Genomic DNA, 24,756 nt, shown 5'->3' with positions numbered 1-24,756 from the left:
CCTCATTTTTTTAATGAGTGATTTTTCTGACAAAGGGAGAAGAAAAAGCTGTATTCTAGGTTGGCAGCATTTTGCGTGAACAGTCGACAGAGATGGCGGAAATTTTCTGTTTCTATGTCTATCATTGTAGCCATGTCACTAGTAAGGGTGCTGGAGGTAAACGTTTTATCTGGGCTGACGTTATCTGCCTGATAGTCAGGGACCCGAACCTTGGATTAACAACTAAGGAGGCTGTCCTATCAGCAGGTGCAAAGTACTGGGGCTGCTGTATTGCCATTTGGTGAATGGATTCTGGACCATGCAGTAGTCTCTGGTGGGGCCTCTTGATGCCATACTAGTGGGTGTTACGGCTTTATCTTATCATGTGCTACAAAAAAAATTCTTCATTACTTTTCTCTCTTAGTTTCCCCTCTCTCTCCTGCTCTAAGCAAGTCTGACAACCTAGTCCACAAACTCCAAAATTCGATCATGACAAGTTTCAATAAAAAATACACGATTAAACCTGGATCTGAAACTTCCAACGTAGACCCCCACTACCATGTCTCCTTCTCCAACATCAGGGGGTCTACATTCTAACCTTCCAGAGGTTGAAGCCCAATTACAGGAGACTAAACCAGACCTTTTATTTTTAAGCAAAACCGGAATTGGACAGATTATTTCCCTAAATGAGTTCGTAATTAAAGGATACTCTAACCTAACTTCCAAATCTGACCCCCAAGATCGCTATGGGCATGGAATATGTGCCTATATAAAAAATGGCTTTCCATGTGGTAGGGACATCTCCAGAGAAGATCCTAACTTACCCTATATGTGCTTCCGAGTAGCACTAGCTCACACTATGGCATTTATATTTACTCTCTATCGCCCCCATAACAGCGGAGTTTCTATCTTTAAAAGCATATCTGAGAAAATTGACTAAGTTCTATCAGCATATCCTTCAGCTAACATTCACGTATGTGGATACTTCTATGTTCACAATGTGGAATGGTTGACCCACTCAAACAAGACAAATGATGAGGGGAGATTCTGTCATGATTTCTCCATTGCTTATGATCTCACTCAGATTGTTCACGAACCCACCTGTGTGCCCAACAATGACGGCCAGTATGCAAGTCTCTTAGCTTTTTCTCACAACTTGCCCTGTTCAGTTTCCGTTCCACTCAGTTGTATCAATTAAGATAAAAATGAAATGTAATAAGTCCTCAGATGTACCTCTCCATCGTACAGTATATCGAAACAGTATGGCTGACTGGGATAGTTTCCATACATTTATATCGGATCTTCCTCTGCGTTCTATGTTTAAAAAGGATGTGTCGTCTATAGTATAAGACCTGACAGAATGCTTAATTGTAGGTATAGACAATTTCATACCCTCTAAAAAGTTCCAGCAAAAACCTAACAGCCAGCCATAGTTTTCTCCAGAATGTGCTGCTGCTATTGCGCACAGAAATCACTTTTTCCACTGCTTCCAATGTAATAGATGTATGGAAACTAAAGCCGCTTTCAAGACTGCCAGCAACCATTGTAAGAAAGTAATAAAGAACGCAAGAGAGTTGTATGCATCAAGTCGAAAGTAGCTGAACAGCGGCTTGGTTCCCACCAGTTTTGACAAATAGCAAACAGAATCCTGAAAAGAAGTGTGTGCTCTATCCCAACTATCATTAATGGACCTGAGTTAATCTCGTCAGCATCAGACAAAGCCAAACTCTTTGCCAAGAACTTTGCAGCCAATTCTACCCTTTGCGACCAAGGCCGCCAACCCCCAATATTTCCTCCTGTATCAGAAAACACACTATGTGATATACAAATATCTGTACGTGATGTTTTATTATTTGGAGTTTTATTATTGGTGAGATGAGACTTTGTGAATGCTTATAAGAATTTTCTAATTTTTATTTTCATGTAATTGATGTTTTCTCGAATCAAAATTGTGCAGGTTTTCTTGTTCTTTGACATGTATTTTTTTTACAGAATGGAGGAGTGAATCTTTGCCTTATGGGGTTTATTGAAATAATGATTAATTAAAAAAAATATGTTGTTAATTAATAATAATAATGAAATTGGGAAAAAGAGAAAGAAATAAGATTTAAGCAGTGTAAGAAATAAAAAAAACAGACACACTACTGGGTTGAATAAGGGGTCAACTAGTTCTTAAGTTTTGGAAGAGTCAAAGGTTCAGTCGATATTTATTCTAATTTTCGAAATGGTTGTAGAATTTTTTGTGTCGTTTTTTTTCTCCGAATGCATAGTCATTATTAGGTATATACATTAGAATTGAAATGATTTAGAAAAAATAAGATGATACGGTAAGATGGTTGGCCTAGAATAAATTAGAATTTTAGACTGGGACAAAAATAGCAATTACGTAAATGGGTATTTTTGAGAAGATTTTACAGATGTGATAAGCCAAAAGAGAGACTTTCTTTCTTAATAATTTGCTTTTTTTTAAGTCCATAAACATTTTTTCGCAAGAAGAGTAACTTGCCAGGTAAGCATTAGAGATGCCCCGTTCGAAAAAAAAAAAAAAAATGGACCCTGTGAATTGAGTGCTTGAAAAAAGCTGGACGCACGTGACGACTCCAAGCAGGAGGTAAGACTGGCTCAATAAATTAGAGACAGGCGTGGAGAGGATACGAGAATCCTTAAGGGTACCAACGAGTCAGTACCATAGGCAAATCACATACTGCTTAATGAGGTGAGGGAAAAGTAAAATATACCATAGGTACGTAAGAAGATATAACCTTATATTATTTTAGAGATGCATGAATACGGGATATCTCTGCTGGATCTTGAAAGCTCTGATAAGAGAAAAAAAATCACAAAAATCAGGCCATAGCTAGAAATTAGGCACAAATAGGAATCATGGCGCAAGGTTGGGGGTTAATTAGTAAAGGGTGATATTCTCTAAATCTTCATCAAAATTCCAAGAGTCCTAGCAAAGAAATCCAAGTGAATTAGAGTGATGAAAGGTATATCTTAAAATTTTGAAGCCAACCATGAAGATTAATTATGAGCATTGAGATGTCCCGGAAAAGATAAGATAGTTACAAAATGAAAACAAAGTCATACTTAAGAGAACAACTGGACAAAGGATACAATCAGGGGACTGTTGGATGAAAGGAGTCATCAATTCGACAGAGATAAAGTGAGACCTCTAGTTTACGGCATAAGGGTGGCTGGATAAAGCAGCTGACATGGATCAGGGGAGGAATACCCTACATCCAAAAACTTAAATGCCAAGCAGATCAGAGAGGGTCTGATCTAATAAAAAAATAAAATAAATAAATAAATAATAATTGTGAAGTCAGTTGGAAAGGGCTGACTAAAGGAGTTTTTTTAGCCTGATCTTTCTTAGCTATGTGGTTGTGTAGATATAGAAAAAATGTACTAGAATTTAAAAATGCATACATTTTTTATTTTAAATAAGGATAGAAGGAATGTTAGAGAATGGATAGAGAGAGAGAGAAGGAGGTGGTAAATTATATTGTAGACATGTTGACTGGAAGTCAGGATCAGCTGATCGGATTGCGTGTGATTCACGTGATCAGGTTAGCTGAATCGTTGAAATTTGGTTTGGACTTAGAAGGCGGCGGACGGCTTCACAGACGTCTCCTTCCCTTCACTGGGGGGGGGGGGCTGACGTGTACTACGCAAGCCAGAGATTCACTTTCCATCCTTCTGCAAGACATCTGGAAAGTGAAATAAAAACCATAAAACCAATTCATCGTTTTGGAGTGAAATGAATCTTCGTCCTCAAAACAGATACTAGTCTCCCCTCCAAGACAAGATGAATTCAGATGGACCAACGTTGACGACGACTGAAAGTATGTTGAAAAATGCATGTACCACATACACACACAACGGCATATGAACAAATAGAACAACTAGACGATCACACAATGTTAACTCTGATTAGACAGTCACACACGATTCCCTTTATGATACAACAACATCATATCAATTGAATTATCAGAAAACCATTTTTTGTGACTTTAGCAGTGTGTGCAGAGGCATTATGAAATTGCAAAGTAATGTTCTGGGATATTCCCAGCTTCTGGATACTTGGTAACAGTCCTGTTCCTAACATTCGAATGTATTCCTTTGCATTGATTGACTTCTCACATCTAATAAGTTCCCCAACCACTGTTGCAGTAAAAGTTACCCATACTATTATCTCTCCATTCCTGTGTTTAACTGTCATTTTTATGCAACTTATCAAAAATCTTTCTCCAGTTCTTCGAATGCACCGTTCAGGAGCATCACTAACAAGACAAAATCTTGATTCATCTGACTAGAAAACATTCCTGAACCAGTCTGTACCTTTCTTGCCATAAGATGAGAAAAATCTCTTTCTATCATTGATGTCCTTCTTAAATAAAATGGCTTCTTTGCACATCTTTTAGAAGAAAATCCCATGTACGAATTGTATATCTAAACAGAGAATTCCCAGCCCGTTTTGAATTCTTTGCTATGGTCAATATAAGTTTTCTTTCAATCCTTCAAAACAGTTCATTTAAACATGTGGTCGTCCTTCAAAATGGATGCTCTTGGGCGATCAGATCCAGATTTTACCAAGTGTTCGACTTCAAACGTTTGACCAATTCACTCCTCTGCAGAAAGAGATGTTTTCACATTTTCTTTTCTCAAAATATCAAATCATTTTGCTTGTAAATCATTTTGGACTGCTTTAATCCTGCAATTCCATTTTTTATATACTCCCAAGATGCGGTCTTACCATTTTTAGGATTAATTATTTCACTTATTATTATATGCTTTAATAATGTTTGGAAAATAGAAATTTTCAGTTAAAGTTAACAAAAATTCATGGAAAAATATTGAAAAATCGATTTCTTCTTTCTTTCCATTTTTTTGCTCATGAGTATATATATATATATATATATATATATATATATATATGTTCACCTAATATATTAGACTCCGAACTTGATAAGATCAGAGAAATATTTATCAATAATGGTTATCCCTTAGACCTTATTGAAGACTGCATTGACCAGAAGGTTGATGATTTCAAATCCCCTAAAAAGTTTGGGATTGCGAAGTGCCCGGTTTATTTAAAATTACTGTGAATTGGGGATAAGAGTATTAAATTGTCAAAACAGATTGTTAGAAGTGTTTATAAGTGCTTCTACTTTGTTTCCTTGCGTTTGGTATACACGATGAGACCTGCTTTTCCTTCTTTTTGCAAAGATAGTTTGCCTTTCACCCAAATTAGTAATATTGTTGGGCTAAAATCAGACGAGGGAGGGGAGGATTTGTAGTGTTTCTCTTTCCGTAGCCTTGGACTCTGCCATTGGCCAGCATTTGGTTTACAATCTATGCTGTGCTGAAAAATATGAAATAGAGTGGTTCGAGGTGCTACACAAAGCAGACTCCAAAAATAATTTAAAGATTTTGGAGCAGACTCTAAAAACCATTTAAAGATTTTGGAGTCTGTCTCTATTGCGGTCCGAAAACCTTTATGCTGGCAAAAGGAGACAACGAAAACATTATTTCTCTTTGGGGAACTTTGACCCGTTTTTTCCCCGTCCCCCCTTTCACTTCATTGTGCCAAGGTTTAGTTTTAATCGCGTTTAAATGCAGTAATTTCAGATTAAATCTTTCTTTTAATCGTTTTTTTCTTATTTCTGGCACATTCAAATTCCCCCATAGTGCTCTTTAATTTCGTCAATAATATTGTTTTTGTATGCTATCGATTTCTTCTGACGAGATGATAGCTGAAAGAGTTCTCAAGAAATACCCGTACATTTTATTCAAATCCTTTTATATAGATATATATATATATATATATATATATATATATATATATATATATATATATATATATATAAATTTTATCTGGTACTACCAGATCAGGCTGTCTAAAATATTGGCTTCCTGAGACAAAATGCACCTAACATTGATGCTTTTTGTTTTTCTACTTTTTGCAAAACTTAATTATGTTCTGTAAAACCAAAAATAAAAACAACAACACACCTTTTCCACCTTTTTTCTTTCTTCCCATTTCCAATTTCTATCTCCCAAACTTCCTGACTGGTTTCCTAACTTAAATTGGTTCAAATATCCATACTGTAACCCTTTTTCTCTCTCTCATTGCAAAACTCATTCATGTTCTGCAGATGAGGGAAGAAAAACGATAAAATCCACTATAAAACAACCAAACCAAACACTACAAACTAGCTTATTGAAGATACAAAGAGCTTGAAGAATAAAAACCTTCTACAAAATGACTGGATACAGCATGAATTCTATTTTCAAAAATAACTGGATTCGGCATTAAATAATCTGAAAAGGGTTGATATGCCATAAAACAAAACAACCAAACCATATAAATTTAGCCATGATCCATTATTCTTTTAGAAATGATATTGTGCTTATGATTTTAATGAATGTTCAAAATAAGACAATATCAAAAAACAAACATTTCAAATTTGAAAGAATTTTTTTTACATTAGAAATTAATTAATGCCTAAGAAAATCTACATTTTGACTATTTATATAAATTTAGTGTTCCATATAACTTTAACATTTCATATCAAATAAATATTTAGCATAAAATATAAAAATCTGGAGTCAATCCTGCCAAGTAAAAGAGTGCTGAAACCATGACTGGCACAAATATTTTTAATTATATTTATAATACTAAATTAAGTTATAATTGCATAGCTCTAAGATTACCATAAACTGCTTCAAAGAAAATGAGGCCCGTTTGTGTATTCTCAAAACGAATAGATCCTGATATGAACTAAACTCCATCTTCGTTCTTATCATTGAATGTTGCATCCTGTGTCTGTTTTACAAGTATTTAATTAAATGTGCTCTGCCGAGCCTGTATCACTGGTGTTCCCATCTATGTAAACACAAACGCGACAAACAACTGCATACCACCAATTCACTGTAAAGGTTCCTAGACATCAGAAAGCTTTCTACTCTAACAGTTTATTCCCTCTGAATGCTATAATGAAATTCCCTCCCTGTTTTTTAATTCCCTGACTGTATTCACATGCATGCATTAAAATGTTATGTTATCTGACATCTAGTTGTATAATTCCCCACAATACTCTGCTAGACATGACCCTGAATAGTCATTGCATATATTCATGATGTAATGTGCTTTGTTGGGATGAAAATAATGAATAATTTACAATAGTTTATAACGTTGACTTTCAGTTTTCACAAATAAAATTTAAAAAAACACTTGAATTAAACGAATTATCGCTGGAATATTCATAATTATAAAATCATTTTAAAATATAAGTAAAACAAAAAACTTACATTAGGAAAACAGAGATTATTAGCTGTTTAGCATGTAGTTGCTTCAGAAATGTCAAAAACAAAACAGCAGTTTTTAGCATGTAGTTGTTTCAGAGATATTAAAAAAAAACAGCAGTTTTATTAAAGGCTCTTCACTGGAAAATACAACTTCACTATAAAATTTTTTTAACTCTAATACAGTAAATAAGTTAAAATAATTAATAATGGCATTCCAAAGCTAAATGTTTCTCATCAGAAGAGAAGGGTCAGGATTATACAAAATGCAATTATAAAAAAAACTGGTTTACATATTTTTTTTTACATGGTAGTCACCACTTATCAAGGCTAGGAGGCCACTCGAGAATAAGGGTTATTGTACAGTAATCAATGGGATAATATCGTAGTAATCATTAGTAATGGAGATTTGATAAAGTGTCTTACTTAAGGGGGCGGTTTATCAGGAATTTGTTTATGTTTGACTTGAAGACATTCAAATTGCAGTCAGGTGAGAAGCAGGCAAACGGCAGAGAGTTCAACAGGCATGCACTTCTAAGAAAGAAGCTTTGTTCATGGAATCTACGTTTTGATTTAGGCACAGATAAAGAGTGGGGAAAATTATTAACAGTAGTTTCAGCTAGACGGGTGTTTTGTGAAAGACTGGTGAGGGGGGGACGAGGGATTGGAGCTCAGACGAGCACCTGCCATGGAAATAATGATAAAACAAAGACAGGCTCGCAACGTCTCTTCTGTGGGAGAGACGTTGCAGGGAAGAGAAAAGGGCATCCCCCACTAAGCTACAAAGTCTATTTTCTGTCAAGGCACGATTAGCTGTTTTTAGCAGCTCCTGCCCAGATGTGGCAGCAGTACTCCATCCTTGGACGTACTTGGCTTTTATATTTACATCAGCAGTAAGATATATTCTGGAGTGGTAGAAGGATCCCACCATTTTTCCAGTAACCTTCACAACGGATTTGATGTACGTGTTCCATTTCAGATCAGGAGTAAAGGTCAATCCCAGAAGCTTGTCAAAACATGGAGCCTCCCCAAAACGAGAGCCATCCATATCAATTGATGCCAGATGGGGATCAGAGCATTGATGATGGAAAGATAGGAGCTTGGTTTTGGATGCATTAAAAGTAACCAGCCACCTCTTCCTCCACTGTAACACATGCGCAAGATCAGAGGAGAGAGAATCAGAGAGAACTTTGTCATTACAGCCTTTGAAGTGTTGCCATAGATGGTCGTATCATCAGCATAAATGTCGACGAATGATTTCAGTATGTGTTTTGGGAGATCATTGATGTAGATCAGGAAGAGAGTTGGGCCCAGGATAGACCCCTGAGGGACTCAACCATTAATACTCTGGGTCTCTGATTTCTTCTCATCAACCACTCATGAGCCGATCAGAGGGAAATGATTTGATAATTACCAGTTATACTGGAAATCTTGTGAAGTAGGCTTTTATGCCATACCTTACCGAAGACATGTCAAGAGCAATTGCCCTAGAAAGAAAGCCTTTGTAGAGAGATCCACTAATCCTATTAGATATAACCGTTAGCACGCCGGCTGTAGATCTAGCAGAATGGAAACCATATTGCATGCCACTAAGGTTATTTCTGCTGAGGTGGTTGACTACTTCTTTATTTAATATGGATTCCAGCAACTTACTCATGACACACAGGAGACTTATTGGGCTGTACTGAAAGGGAGATGACCTATCACCTGAATTCTTATATACAGGGCATACTGATAAGGTTTTCCAGGGTGTTGGTAAGCACTTCTGAAGACAATGCTTCAACAGTTTTGTAAGTATGGGGGCAAGTTCTGTTTTAAGCTTTTTCAACACTATAATTGGAATGCCGTCAATCAAGGTTCTTGATTAGCTTGGCGACCTCATGCTTTGTATGCTGCATAGCGTGTTGTCTATTACAGGATGAAATACAGGGAGTTGATGGCCTTCATTGCATAGGGTAGAATTAGCTGCAAAGTTCTTGGCAAATAGTTTGGCCTTGTTTGATGCTGACGAAATGACCTCAGGTCCATTGATGATGGTCGGGATAGAACGCACGCTTTTCTGTTCAGGATCCTGTTGGCTATTTGCCAAAACTGGTGGGAACCAAGCCGCTTCTCAGCTACTTTGGATTTAACGGACTGAGCATATAGCTCTCTTGCATTTTTTATTACTCTTTTACAGTGGCTGCTGTCAGTCCTATAAGCAGCTTTAGTTGTTGTTGTTTTTTTAAAACGAAATTACATTTATTAAAATCCATTATTTCTGAGTAACGAAATTGCATTTATTAAAATCCATTATTTCTGAGTAACTTTTTTTTCCAGAAAGATAAAACCCTGAATTTTATCATATAGAAAACAGAATAATGTAAAACTTTTTCTACTATTTTTAATTAAATTTTAAATGTTAAATTTTCCCAAAAAGTTAACAATTGACATTTTTTGTCTTGCACAAAAAACGTACATAAATATTTTTTTAAAAAGGTTTTTGAAATAATTCATTTATTTATTTGTTGTCTAAGATTTAGGATGATTTTCTATGAGAATATGCAAAAATATTATAATATAAGTACCTGGATTTCAAATAATTCCACTTATTCATATAGGCAACCAGGTACTTCGCATCGATCTAGAGTCTAGATCGACACTGTTTACGTTTGTATTCGATAAAAAGCAAACTATGGAAGACCAAACAGGCCCAAAAAACTTATTTTTCAGTAACGAAAATTTCAATGTATTATTAACGCTGAGGCTGGCCAGTACCAGATGGGTGACCATTTGTATGAGTTTGATTTTTAATGTGTATGTGTGTGGGGGCCAGGCTCCCCAAAATGAGGGAGGGGCAATTTAAAGCAGAATAAAAAAAAATTATTTCAGCGCGTTTGGTCCACCGTAGTCGAAAGGTGGCAAACGTTTTCAAACAGGATCGAAAAAATGATGCTATTTTTAACACAAAGGGCACAATATTTATCGATTTTTTTTGTATCGATTCTTCAAAGCATATGTCCTGTTTAATAATGGTCATGCATTATTCGGCTCGCTAAAAAAAAGTGTTAATTTATTTATCAAAGATTTTAAAATGGCTTTTTTCGTATAAATATTAAAAAAAATTTTTTTTTGTTTTGCTTAACTTAAATTAATTATTTTACTTAACATATTCACCGAATTTCACACTTCAAAACTCAAAAGCGGGATAATTAAACAAAATCGAAGTTCTGATATTCAGACGTCAAAATAAGGTATGCAAACAATTTTTTTTTAATCTATATTTCTGTCCCTTACAACAACACAATATGTTGTGGTCAGTTTCAGATGATTATTTTAAACATATTTGTACCACGTCAAAACAAGGGGGGGGTTGTAAGTAAAAATATATATATATATAAATATCGTTTATGAAAAATAAGTACACTGTTATAAAGTTCATTCTTCTCTTAATAATCGCTGAAAATTTCGTATTGATTGGATAATTACCTGATTTTTGGTAGATTTTTAAAAAGACGGTCCGTCAAAAAGTACTTACCTGCCCCCATCCCCCAGTTTTGGCGGTGCCTAATATATATATATATATATATATATGTATATATATATATATATATATATATATATATATATATATATATATATATATATATATATATATATATAAAGCTGAATGTCTGTGTGTGTGTGTGTGTGTGTGTGTGTGTGTGTGTGTGTGTGTGTGTGTGTGTGTGTGTGTGTGTGTGTGTGTGTGTGTGTCTGGTTACGAATAGGCTCCTATATGGTTGACTATTTTAAAAAACTGATTACATATAATGATAGAAGATGTATCGAGACACAGGAATGTTCATGAGTAAAAAAAAAAATAGTGAATATAGAATCTACCCTATAATAATAAATATGAAATTTGCATAACTTAAAATAGTATATTTTAGTGTATCTTAGCACCGGGCAAAGCCTGGTGGCCTGTTAGTAAACTAATAAATTATAAACACTAAACTTCTCACCAAAAATAATATTACAGATGGATTTTAATATCAGTGACGAAATCTGATCGAACACTGTTTACTGCAGACTTTGATTCAAACTTTCAGCTGGTTTGTCGTAATATGTAATGTGCAACTTCAAGGTTAAACTTGCACTTCCACTTTCGGCAAAACAGAAATGCAGGTGACTTAGAAGTCTGTTGGGACAAGTATCAGATAAAAATATCTCTTAGATGTAAAAATGGTCCACTTACCAAACCAAACTTCCTGTTTTAGTTTAAAATAAATAAGAAATTTGATATGTAAACAAATCTGCAAAACTTTCGTGCACATTTGTATATATTAAATATATTTTATAGAAATAAAGGGTTTGTACACATAGATTCGAAAAAGTTGTCAAAAAACAAATATATAACAAATAAATGTTATCATAGGCAAGATAAGTTATTTTTCTACCTAATTGGATATTTTTTAGTGTTTTCATTTAATGGAACATATTTATTCAGCTCGAAAAACATACAGTTTTACTGATGTATTGGAAAATTAAAAATGGCGCCCGACTCTCTCTTTGACACGGTAAGTTTGGGGAAAGGAGTTAAAAATAAAAAAAAACTAGACAAAATGCTGTTAGAAATTCGCTAAATATGTTACCACGATATAGGCTGATATATATTCGGTGGGTTTTTAACAGTATTTTATATATATATATATATTTTTTATTTTGAACTCCTTTCCCCAAATTTACCGTGTCAAAGAGAAAGTCGGTCGCCATTTTTAATTTTCCAATACATCGGTAAACACTGTGTGTTTTTCGAGCTGAATAAACATGTTACATTAAAAACACTAAAAACATATCCAGTTAGGTAGAAAAGTAGCTGACCTTGCCTTTAATAACATTTATTTCTTATATATTTGTTGTTGTTTTTTTGACAACTTTTTCGAATCTATGGGTACAGTAATACAAACCCGAAATAAATAATACTTGATTATATTTTACATAAATGTTTTTTTTTAATGGTTTCAACCTGTTTTTCGTATTATAAAAAATATATTACTTTATTAAATATTTCTTGATTTCTTTATATATTTTTACAAAAATATGATAAAATATTTTTGGTGTCGCAGAGTTAAAAATTACTTCAGCAATATTTTACATGAAATCCGCGTGTATTGTGTTTGTTATAACGTATTCTTTTTTCAAAAATATATTATTATTATTATTATTATTATTATTATTATTATTATTATTATTATTATTATTGTTATTATTATACAGCAAATACAAAAAATCAATAAATATTTAATAAAGTAATATATTTCTATAATAATAAAAACAGATTCAAGCCACTGAAATAAAAATAAATAGAGAATAAAACAGTAGCATTTTATTTATTTTTTTATGCTTATTTATTTTGAATTAAAACAGGAAGTCCAGTTTGGTAAGTGGAACATTTTTACATATAAGCCTGTATATTTCGCCTGACCCTGGTTCGAGTCACTTCTTCTGTTTTCCCCCATTTTTACTTCCCTGATGTAAATAAAAAACAAAATTTCATTGTTTTTTACATTTCATTTCTATTCACTTCTTATTGGCCACGATTATTTTTTTATAAATTATCATTCATTGATTTATTTTTTTATAAATTATCATTCATTGATTTATTTTTTTATAAATTATCATTCATTGATTTATTTTTTTATAAATTATCATTCATTGATTTATTTTTTTATAAATTATCATTCATTTTTGTTGTTTTTTTATAAATTATCATTCATTTTTGTTGTTTTTTTTTAACATTAAAAACTATATTTAACATTAACTTACGCAATATTTACCTTCATGAATGGTTATTCTTTTTGTTCAATTTGATTTTCGCATAAATTGGTTTCTCATCCAAACTCACAGCAAATCTTTGTTTTTTATCCTCACTCATATTAAAATAAAATTGGATTTTTTTTACATAAAAAAATGAGTTGCTTTTTTTTTATTGTTAAAAAATATTAATACCTTTTTAACAATAAAAAATATTATTTTTTATTTAATAGATTGATAATAATAATAAAAATAAAACAAAACTTAAAATTACAATAAATAAAAATATTTATTTTCATTTTCTGCGAAATTGCTTTTCCGGTCGCCATCTGAAATATCGACCTCCATCCGTCAAACTCGTCTCGTTTTAATTAACAAATCTTATAATCGTTTCTTTGTTGAAAGCAGATTTACAAGCAAAAGTAAGTATTACTTGAAGTTAATTGCTTTTTAGAGTTCTTTTTTTACAACAGGGGCGCGTCCAAACAGATATGTTTCCCTTTGGTTTTGATATAGAAATGTTTGCATATAAGCGAAGGCTGGTAATATTTTGGGGGGAATGGACCCCATATGCATAATGATGCGTATGATATTTTTTTTTTTTTTTTTTTTGGTACTAGTGCAAGGGCACTTATTGATCCGTGCTGAAATAATAACGTTATTATTTAAAAAGCCATTCTTAACATGGGGAAGGGAGGGTGTTTTGTACCTATTCTATACTTTAACCTTAAAAAACATATCATAAAACTTAAATTAAACTTGGAAATACGATTTAAAAAAATAGCGCGGATCAGCAAGTGCACTGCAGGTACTGCACTAGCACTTTTTTTTTTTTTTTTACATCTAAATTCTTATAGTTTTTGAAAGATTACAGACCAAAGTTAATCTCTAAAATCTTCTTTAGGTGTTAAAAAAAATTACAATGAAAAATGTTGAAAACACACACACGGCAGCCCGGTCTCGAGCCAAGATTGACAAAATAGTCTCGAACCCTATATCACATAAAAGAAACCAAATTTCCATAATTACCGGTGAATATAAACAATATAAACAATATAAACAAACTTTTTTTCTTTTTAATAATAAACGCTTTTTATTTATTTTAAACAATGGACAGGAATTTTTAAACAATATAATCACATATTTAATAATTAATTACTAATAATTTAATTGTAATTCATTTATTTAAAGAATGGTGCACTTAAAAAAGCAAAATATTTTATGAATTTTTCTGCTTACAAATACACATAAAAAAGTTTTCTAAATATGGATTTTTTTTTAGTTTCCAAATTATGCAACAAAAAAAAGTAAATAAATATCAAAATTAAATTAAATTTATACTGCATAATAATGACGAATCCAGTACATTAGTGTATCAGAATTTTTGTAGGAATTTTTGACACCCCTAACACAAAACTGCGAATAAAATATAAAAAACTCGTAATTTCTCTCTTAAAAGTGGGTTGTTAATTTTCTTTATGGATTATACTTCCAAAATAAACAATTAAAGTTGTATAAAAAGTAATAGAAATATTTTTTTTTTTATTTTTTAAAAAACAGTAATGAAATTAATTGAATGTTACGAGTTCAGTATTTTTCAATTTTTAAACTTTAAAAATCAATTAAAATTTTTCTATTGAGTCTATTTTTACGATATTTTCAGGGTCAATGTGAAATTTTATGCTCTTTCCAATAAACCGAATATAATATTTTCGACAAACGTTTTTTTTTTAATTCACGCCCCCTATTTTGAAATGCCTATTAAAAGGAAAATAATTAATTTATGTGCCAAAGTTTTATATATCACAAATTGAAGATAAAAATCAATAAATAATATATTCTAATTTAAAACAAAAGAAGACTGTTCTTTTTAAAAATTTACCTGTAAAGTCCGAAGTTTAAAACCTTTTTTTTTTAAACCACATTGTTTGTATATTTTTTTTGTAGTGAAACCTTGGTCTTTGCTCCTTTAATTGAAAAAAAATTAGGGTTTGAATTACATTTTTCGAGTAGTTATAAGCTTAAGACAGGGGGTGGAATTATTCAATATTTTTCACGAAGTTTCTGACACACCTACCAGTACATTATATTGCCATAGGAATTGCATTTAATTTTTCGCCACCAGAGAAATTCATGTGGGTAGCTTGATTGTTTTAAATTAAAAAAAAAAAGAAGTCCTATATATTGTTTAAAAAGAAGAAAAAGTGTTTATTAGGCATCTCCAAACCTTTGTGTACAATGCCACCATTGTACACATTTATTGCAACGTCCTCATTTTGTGTGTTTACTAGAGCCTGGGTCATTTTCTATGGAAGAGCATTGGTGCTACATTTTTTGCTATCAGATTTTTATATTTACATTTATATTATATTGATTTAGAAAAATTAATAATTAGATATTTATGTATTTATTAGCAAGGCCACCCGGTGTTGCTCAGGATCATATAAGACATTGAGAAAAAATTTGAACATGCCTGTTATTCTTAGGATAGAGGAATTTTAGATGCCTATGTATCATTTGCCATATTGAGCAAAAGAATATTTTACCTACCCTAGGACAGGTATTACACAACATATGTACGGAATAATTGTACCTTTATTTGACAGGAAATTTACAGCATGTATGTGGAAAAAAATGTCCGTACCTAGGGTGGGTTATGTACAACACATATTTAAAATTATTTAAATAAGTTTATGTTGTGCTAAATTTTCGATATATCACAGGTAAGAGTGTGTTTGTTTTTAAATCAGAGTGCTATAGTGAAGAAGCACCGGATTTTTTATATAAATGTTATACTACTCGAATATATTACATGATTTTCGATTTTGATAACTTATGTACATCACAGATAAGAATTTCTTTGTTTGTGATATCGGTACTTCACTGTACAAGTACCTTAGTGTCTCGGTAGGATACTATAGAAGTACCTTTTTTCTAATTTTAAGATGAAAGAACTCGATACTTTTAAGTAATTTTCTGTTGTGCTAAATTTTCTGTGTGTCTAGAGTAAGAATTTGTTTGTTTTTCATCTGGTTGCTATAGTGACGAAGCACCTTATTTCTCATTTATATTTGAATATATGACATGATTTTTGGTTTTAATGACTTTTATGCACGTCACAAGTAGGATTTTATTTGTTTTTCATATGACTACTTAAGTACCTTATTTCTTGGGTAGGATAATATACAAGTACCTTATTTCTAATATATATAGATGAACCTACTCGATGAATTTTACATAATTTTCTGTTGTGCGAACTTTTCCATATGTCATAGGTGAGAGTTTGTTTTCATATTAGAGTACTATATTAAAGAAGCACTTTATTTTTTATATAAATGTCATACTATTCGATATATATTACATAATTTTCGGTTTTGATTACTTTTATGTACGCCACGAGTAAGATTTCCTTTGTTTTTCATATGGGTACTATACTGTACAAGTACCTTTTTTCTAATGCAAAATGAAAAAACTTGATACGTTTATGTAATTTTCTGTTGTGTTACATTTTCTGTATGCCAGGGGTAGGAATTTTTTATATCTGGGTGCTATAGTGAGGAAGCCCCTTATTTCTCATATGTAAGTCATACTACTCGAATATTAAATGGGATTTTCGGTTTTAATAACTTTCATGTATGTTATATGTAAAATTTTCTTTGTTTTTTCATGAGAATTATACTACACAAGTATCTATCTTTGATAGAACTTCTTGTACACATAAATACATTAAAAAGTTATCATTGTATGTGATTTTTGGAATATGACATCTATACAAATATACAAAAATATATAATACATTAAATTTATAATGATCAGTTAATTAGTATAGGAGTGAATCCAATACATACAACTTTATAATTATATACACATACTAATCATTCATAATGATCGGTTAATTAGTTTAGAAGTGAATCCAATACATAAAAATATATAAACATATACACATAATTAAAATTCATAATGATTGGCTAATTAGTTTAAGAGTGGATCCAACACATACAAATACATAATCATATATACATATTTAAAATTCATAATGATCTATCAATTAGTTTAGAAGTGAATCCAAGACATAGAAATATATGAACAGATACACATAATTAATATTCATAGTGATCGGTTAATTAGTTTAGGAGTAAATCCAATACAAACATCATTACTTGATCTCTTTACATATTTTTTTAAATGTAACAAATAAGCCGATATATCATATATATTTTGAATATGACATTTTCATTGCATGAGTCAAAAACATTCTTCTCTATTTTTTAATAAAAGTGTTCTTGTGTATTAATTACATAACATTTAAAAATCCAGAATATAGGAATGTAAAAAAGAAATGATTGAGATTTAAACCGCAACACTTGTGCTAGTAATCAGTCATGCTATTCATTGCACCAAAGGGGCAACCAATTCATGATCCTTGTAAAAAATCTTAATAGATACATTTCTCTTTTACTTGATGTACACATGCGCAAAATGACACCATTGTGCTACGCTTGTCAAGGTGTTATTGCTTTCAAGTTTGAACCCTTTTTTGAAGCCCTTAGTAATTATTTTAATTGATTAAAAACCTCTAATAAAATTATGCACCAAAAATGCAATCTTTTGAGCTATTTGCACATCGTCCAACGATCATCCGTCTAGGAGGAAATACAATTTGAAAAACGGAGACACACATACACACAGAAATAGTGAGATTTATATATTAGATTATGTAATTTCTCTTCTTATTACAAGAAACAACTAGTTTGTGTTAGGGATTTGAAGATATAAGAAAAAGGTCATAAAGAAATCAAAATTTATACATTAAACGGTAAACTTATGCGACTTTGTTTGATGATAAATTCATGAATAAATAAAATGTACAATAAAAAAAATGGATAAAAACAATGTAAGACTTAATTTTTGTAAAACAAATAGATTTTTGTTAACGAACTACACAGAAAAGAAAATTAATTTTAATGTCTTCTGTTGACATTTATGTAGCTGCTTTGGAAAAAAGATGAAATATGTGATTATCGCTATCTATCATTTTAATTAATTAAATCCAAACAAATTTTTTTTAGTCCTTTTTGCTTTTGCAAATTTTATTTTGCCGAGAGTCATATATTCTATTATATGATTGTATTTTTTATTACTGGAAATCTTTTATAAAAAAAATCTTTGTTTAAACATCATATCACGTAATATTTGAAAAGTCATTTAAAGATTTTTAAAAATAATTATTTTTTAGAATTCTGTTTTTTGTTATAATTCAAGTATATTACCGAGAAAAAAGATGATCAAGAAAAAGTGTTGATTTTTTTTTTTAATATAATGATATTTATTTTATGTCCAATTTTAATTACGACTTTAAGGGTCATTCCATGTCAATCATCCGGAAATTTGGGATTTTGAAACCCATATCCACAGATCTGGCTGTAGTTTGCACTGCAGATAGGAAATATAGGAACTAAGAAATCCTGTAAATTTGAGCACGTAACTCAAGGTGGTTTCCAATTTAGAGCATTTTTTATTTTGCCGTTAGTCGCATAATGTGACGCCCATATGACACTTTTGTGATGTCATTTCTTTGAATATTTTCTGATTGAAAGATCTTGTGGCCCTTAAAATTCACCCAGGTAAGTTTTTTGACCCAAGGAATCCAAAAATGGCACCAGATTTTCTCAAAAATGAAGCCTTATAGAGATATTAAGGGTTTTAAAAATTTTCTATATGTGCCCCAAAATTGAATAAAAAAGAGTATAGCTGGCATGGTAACGCATTACTTTTTTCATATATATTTTTTTAGACACAATAAATTGTCTCTGGGCCAAAAATGGTTAAAAGTTCTTGTTTCATTCACTCAGAGTTTCTGTTTAAAGTCGGATATATTTTCGATGATAATGAAAAATATTCCCTCTCCCTATTGGATGTGATAATCAATTTAGACATGTGTTAAACTTACGTCACACCTTTATTTGGAATAAAGTTTTAATTAAGCCAGATACTAAAACAGTTCTGGAAACAATTTCAACGAGCTAGCAATCTTCAAGATTAGTTGATGAAGGTTGGAAACACCAAGCTGGAAAAAAGTATGCTTTTTTTATAAGAAACCAGTAATAGGATGGGAAAAATCTTAAGAAACTTCTAATACTATCTGCAGCCAACAATTTTGATTAAGAAACTTCTTGAGAAACTATTTAACCCTCAAAAGACTATAGTGGGGAGGGGGGTTATTTTGACCCAACTTTTTAAACTTTTATTTATAGTCTCCCGAAAATGCAATGTTTTTGCTCTGATTGTCTATATAGCTTCCTGAATATTTCTAACCTATCATAAAGTGTCAAAAAAATCATAAATTTACAAAATAATTTTTCCCCAGGGGTGTCCTTGAGAGTAACCCCTATCAATTTCTTTCAGAAATTCCAAAATAATAAAAGTAACCTAAAATGATCCAAATATAAAATTTTATTGCTTTTCATGATAAAACTTAAAACTAAAAACTATATGCACTCTTTCTGAAAACATAAATATGTTGATTATAGTAGCAAAACTTGATAAAAAAAATCGGTTTCTTGAGAATCAGCATTTTTTAAAAATCACAGAATTTCTGGACTTGACCAGACTTCTTGAAGTCACTGCTCATCAACAAAATGCAAATCACTGCTAATTTTTGTTGATCTAAGAAGGTTTTTCAATTTCTTGTGTTTCATGGGATTTATACACATTTTTAAATTTTGACCTCCCCTCCCCCATCACGTATGGTTAACTGCACTCTGGAACAAAGCACATGGGTTTGCAAGGGTTAAGAAACAAATCCTACATTACCTTATTGGCTCCCATGAAAAAAGTGAAAATGGTATATTTGTACCCGAAAGCCCCAAATATTCACACCTACACTATGTTTACCTTACAAAATGTCGTTAAACTATATTTCCAGAGTACTTTAGAAATTTGATTAAGAAACTTTTGGAACTATGTGTCAAAAAAATGTAAACACAATTTCTGTCTCGCATTTTAATTATTTTTGTATGATGTAAAAAAATTTTTAAATATTAGAAGTTTATTTGAAGCTTCTTTTAAATGTTGAAAAAGTCAACAGGATAATTACATTGTGTTACAGGGGGGGAACTCTATCGTGCATGTTGGAGGTACCTAGTGTTTATTATTTAAGAAAGAATTTCTGTTTATATTTCTTATGTTCTGCTGATTTAAAACTGTTTACATAGTAATATACCGATGATTAAGGAAATTTGGTTCCTTTTATGTGAAATTGTGTTTGAGGTTATTTTGTCCATTTTGTGTGGAAGCCAGAATGCATCCCCTGCACACGCAGTTTTGTTTGAATTTCAATTTTTGCAAAAATTATTATCAGTTTTCTGAAATTATTTCAATTAAACTCATATTTTATTTATTGCAGACTATTATCCTCATCTTTTTCTTTCACAACGTTTCAGCCAACTATTCTTCTGGTCTTCTTCAGATGGTAACCATGATGGGATAGGAACTCTGAATCTCCTGATTGTATCCACTGCAATTACTGCCTTCCATAGTTGTTATCTCACCACGTTTTGGCCAAGTAAGCCTCTGGCCGGCTTTGGGTAGGATTGAAATAGTCCGCAATAAATAAAATTAATGGATTCAGTATTGGCATAATAAGATACGATCATGATGTGCTTACATTTATATTGTTGATATGGAATAAAATATATCTGTTCTGCATGGATCTACATTTCAAATGATTGAAATCACATTTAAGAAACTATAGTTGTAAAACATTGGATCTGATAGTTAATTTTGAAATTATCCCAAAATTATGAGAATATCAATATTTCCCAATTCATTTCTTTATTTAAATATAAAATAAAAATTAAATTTACTAACATAATTATGTGACTATTTAAAAAGGGTTTTATTAACATTTCTTTATATTTATATTATCTTTGTTGACTTTCTTTTCTGATTGAAAATCATTACAATTTATTAAGCCTTAACCCATTTTGCTGTCATTTTTTGTTTGTTAAATACTAGCCTTAGTGCCCAGCATTGTCTGGATGTTTGGTGGTGTAAAAAAAAAAAGTGGTAGTAGTAGGCAGGCAGGCTTGAACCCATGATGCGAAGGCGGAAAAGAAAGTGAAAGAAAATCTGACGTTTTACTCCACAGCGCGACCGGAAGTGTAAAGCGTTCAAATTTAACATTGTCAATCAAAAAGATGACTTGCAGAAATAGCACTGCTTTTAAACCTTCCACAAAGACCGCTTTTAAGATGGGTGAAAAACTAACTCCCCAAAAAAGGGGAACATTCTGGCAGTATCCAAAGAAATAGTCATTTTCTCAATCTTCTGGTAGTATTTTATAATAGTTACATTTTTAAAATAAAAGTGATTTTGTGAATAAGAATACAGCTGTTACGACTTTATTTGGTATATCTTTATTGTATTTTAAAATAACCTTTTTTTCTATTTTTATTTAAGTATAAATCATTTAAAATCTAACGAAATATTTGATGGCATATGTGAAGAATTTTTGTTTATATTCTTGAATATTAACCATTTGTAAGTAATTTTTGTATTTTTCATATGTTCTCCAATTTCAGGTATCTTCAAATATTTATACATTAATTTGTTGAACTAAGAACAATGTTAAAGAATTGCAAGATTTTTTAAAATTGCAAGATTTATTAAAATTGCAAGATTTATTAAAATTGCAAGATTTATTAAAATTGTAAGATTTAATAAAATTGCAAGATTTATTAAAATTGCAAGATTTATTGAAATTACAAGGTTTATTAAAATTGCAAGGTTTATTAAAATTGCAAGATTTATTAAAATTGCAAGATTTATTAAAATTGCAAGATTTATTAAATGCATTGAAAAAATGAGTCAGTTGTTGCAAATGTAACAAGATTATAATAATAGTTTTTTAAAATGATCAAAAAAGTATTTGTTCTTTGAAAATATTAGAAATTATTTATTTCGTTTATGAACTAAATAAAATGTCTTAATTGTACCTATTTACTATGCCTCCCCACGGGACAGAGTTAGACACCAGGGTCGTTTTTTAATGTGGAGAAAAGGTACAAAAATAAAAATTGTCTCAGTCGTGAAGGATTTCTCCTCTACCGAAAGAGAACAAGAAAATGAAGTGCAGCATCTGAAGAACAGATACTACACTTTGATCTTGACCAAAAGGCCAAGAACTAATGTCTTAATTGTAATAAAAATATTAAATTGTGATCTCACTGAAGTGTTTGTGAAAGTTTAGTTTAATATTGTCTATACAAAATGACTTTATTCATTTTATTAACGCTTACGTATCACAAAAATATCCTCATTTCATTTTTTATAAAACAATATTGAATTTACGGACTTTTTCATAAAACAGAACACAATAGCTCAAATTTTTGCTTTTAGCATATTATACTGAAACTTATTTTTTATAATTGTGTCTATACTTTAATGTCATAAAATAATTTTGTTTGCAAAAACATGTATAAAATTATGTTTTTAAATTTATTTTTTAATTGTTTTTAATTTTGCAGAATATCAAGCAAACAATGCAAGAAATCAAACATGTATAAAATTATGTTTTTAAATTTATTTTTTAATTGTTTTTAATTTTGCAGAATATCAAGCAAACAATGCAAGAAATCAAACATGTATAAAATTATGTTTTTAAATTTATTTTTTAATTGTTTTTAATTTTGCAGAATATCAAGCAAACAATGCAAGAAATCAAACATGTATAAAATTATGTTTTTAAATTTATTTTTTAATTGTTTTTAATTTTGCAGAATATCAAGCAAACAATGCAAGAAATCAAACATGTATAAAATTATGTTTTTAAATTTATTTTTTAATTGTTTTTAATTTTGCAGAATATCAAGCAAACAATGCAAGAAATCAAACATGTATAAAATTATGTTTTTAAATTTATTTTTTAATTGTTTTTAATTTTGCAGAATATCAAGCAAACAATGCAAGAAATCAAACATGTATAAAATTATGTTTTTAAATTTATTTTTTAATTGTTTTTAATTTTGCAGAATATCAAGCAAACAATGCAAGAAATCAAACATGTATAAAATTATGTTTTTAAATTTATTTTTTAATTGTTTTTAATTTTGCAGAATATCAAGCAAACAATGCAAGAAATCAAACATGTATAAAATTATGTTTTTAAATTTATTTTTTAATTGTTTTTAATTTTGCAGAATATCAAGCAAACAATGCAAGAAATCAAACATGTATAAAATTATGTTTTTAAATTTATTTTTTAATTGTTTTTAATTTTGCAGAATATCAAGCAAACAATGCAAGAAATCAAACATGTATAAAATTATGTTTTTAAATTTATTTTTTAATTGTTTTTAATTTTGCAGAATATCAAGCAAACAATGCAAGAAATCAAACATGTATAAAATTATGTTTTTAAATTTATTTTTTAATTGTTTTTAATTTTGCAGAATATCAAGCAAACAATGCAAGAAATCAAACATGTATAAAATTATGTTTTTAAATTTATTTTTTAATTGTTTTTAATTTTGCAGAATATCAAGCAAACAATGCAAGAAATCAAACATGTATAAAATTATGTTTTTAAATTTATTTTTTAATTGTTTTTAATTTTGCAGAATATCAAGCAAACAATGCAAGAAATCAAATGCAAATGGATTAAAGCTAAAACCTGGAAATGAGAAAAATGTGAACATTTGTTTTATAAAATCGCATTTACTGATAATATATTGAAAACAAAACAATTTCATTTTTAACTGTTCATTAAATATGTCAGAACATATGCAAAGACACACTGAAGAGAAACCATATGTTTGTGAAGTATGTAGCTCATCTTTTGCAAGGAAAATAGACATGTTACGACATGAGCGAACACATACTGGAGAGCGACCATATTCTTGTGAGGTATGTGGCTCTTCGTTTACAAGAAAACAACATTTGGTGGAACATAGGCGAAGGCACACTGGAGAGAAACCATATTCTTGTGGAGTATGTAGCTCTTCATTTACAAGGAAACAACATTTGGTGCTACATATGCGAATGCATACTGGAGATAAACTATATTCTTGTGAAATATGTGACTCTTCATTTTCACTGAAACAAAATATGTTGATACATATGCGAACACATACTGGTGAGAAACCATATTCTTGTGAAGTATGTGGATTCTCTTTTACACAAAAATGTAGTTTGTTGCAGCATGTGCGAACACATACTGGAGAGAAACCACATTCTTGTGAGATATGTGATGCTTCGTTTATAACGAAACAACATTTGGTACAACATATGCGAATTCATACTGGAGAGAAACCTTACTCTTGTGAAATATGTGACTCTTCATTTACACTGAAACAAACTATGTTGATACATATGCGAACCCACACTGGTGAGAAACCATATTCTTGTGAAGTGTGTGGATTATCTTTTTCACAAAAATGTATGTTGTTACAGCATGTGCGAACACATACTGGAGAACGACCACATTCTTGCGAGATATGTGGTTCTTCTTTTACAAGGAAACAACATATGGTGGAACATATGCGAAGGCATACTGGGGAGAAACCATATTCTTGTGGAGTATGTAATTCTTCTTTTACAAGGAAGCGACATTTGGTGCTACATATGCGAAGGCATACTGGAGAGAAACCATATTCTTGTGAAATATGTGGCTCTTCTTTTGCACAGAAACAAAGT

General features: G+C 30.7%; 1 protein-coding gene and 1 pseudogene across 1 annotated transcript in view; both read right to left on the bottom strand.

Moving 5' to 3' along the window:
- Positions 1–24,756, bottom strand: part of LOC145270143 (uncharacterized) — a 55,690-nt gene that overhangs the window by 7,386 nt on the left and 23,548 nt on the right. The gene's annotated exons all lie outside the window — the stretch shown is intronic.
- LOC145271875 (U2 spliceosomal RNA) lies at positions 22,120–22,252 on the bottom strand (annotated as a pseudogene).

This window comes from Euprymna scolopes, chromosome 46 (genome assembly GCF_053919585.1).
Source record: "Euprymna scolopes isolate OS-2025 chromosome 46, ASM5391958v1, whole genome shotgun sequence".
Classification (NCBI taxonomy): Eukaryota; Metazoa; Mollusca; class Cephalopoda; order Sepiida; family Sepiolidae; genus Euprymna; species Euprymna scolopes.
The sequence above is the reverse complement of the archived record's forward strand: the minus strand, read 5'-3'. Positions and strand labels throughout refer to the sequence as shown.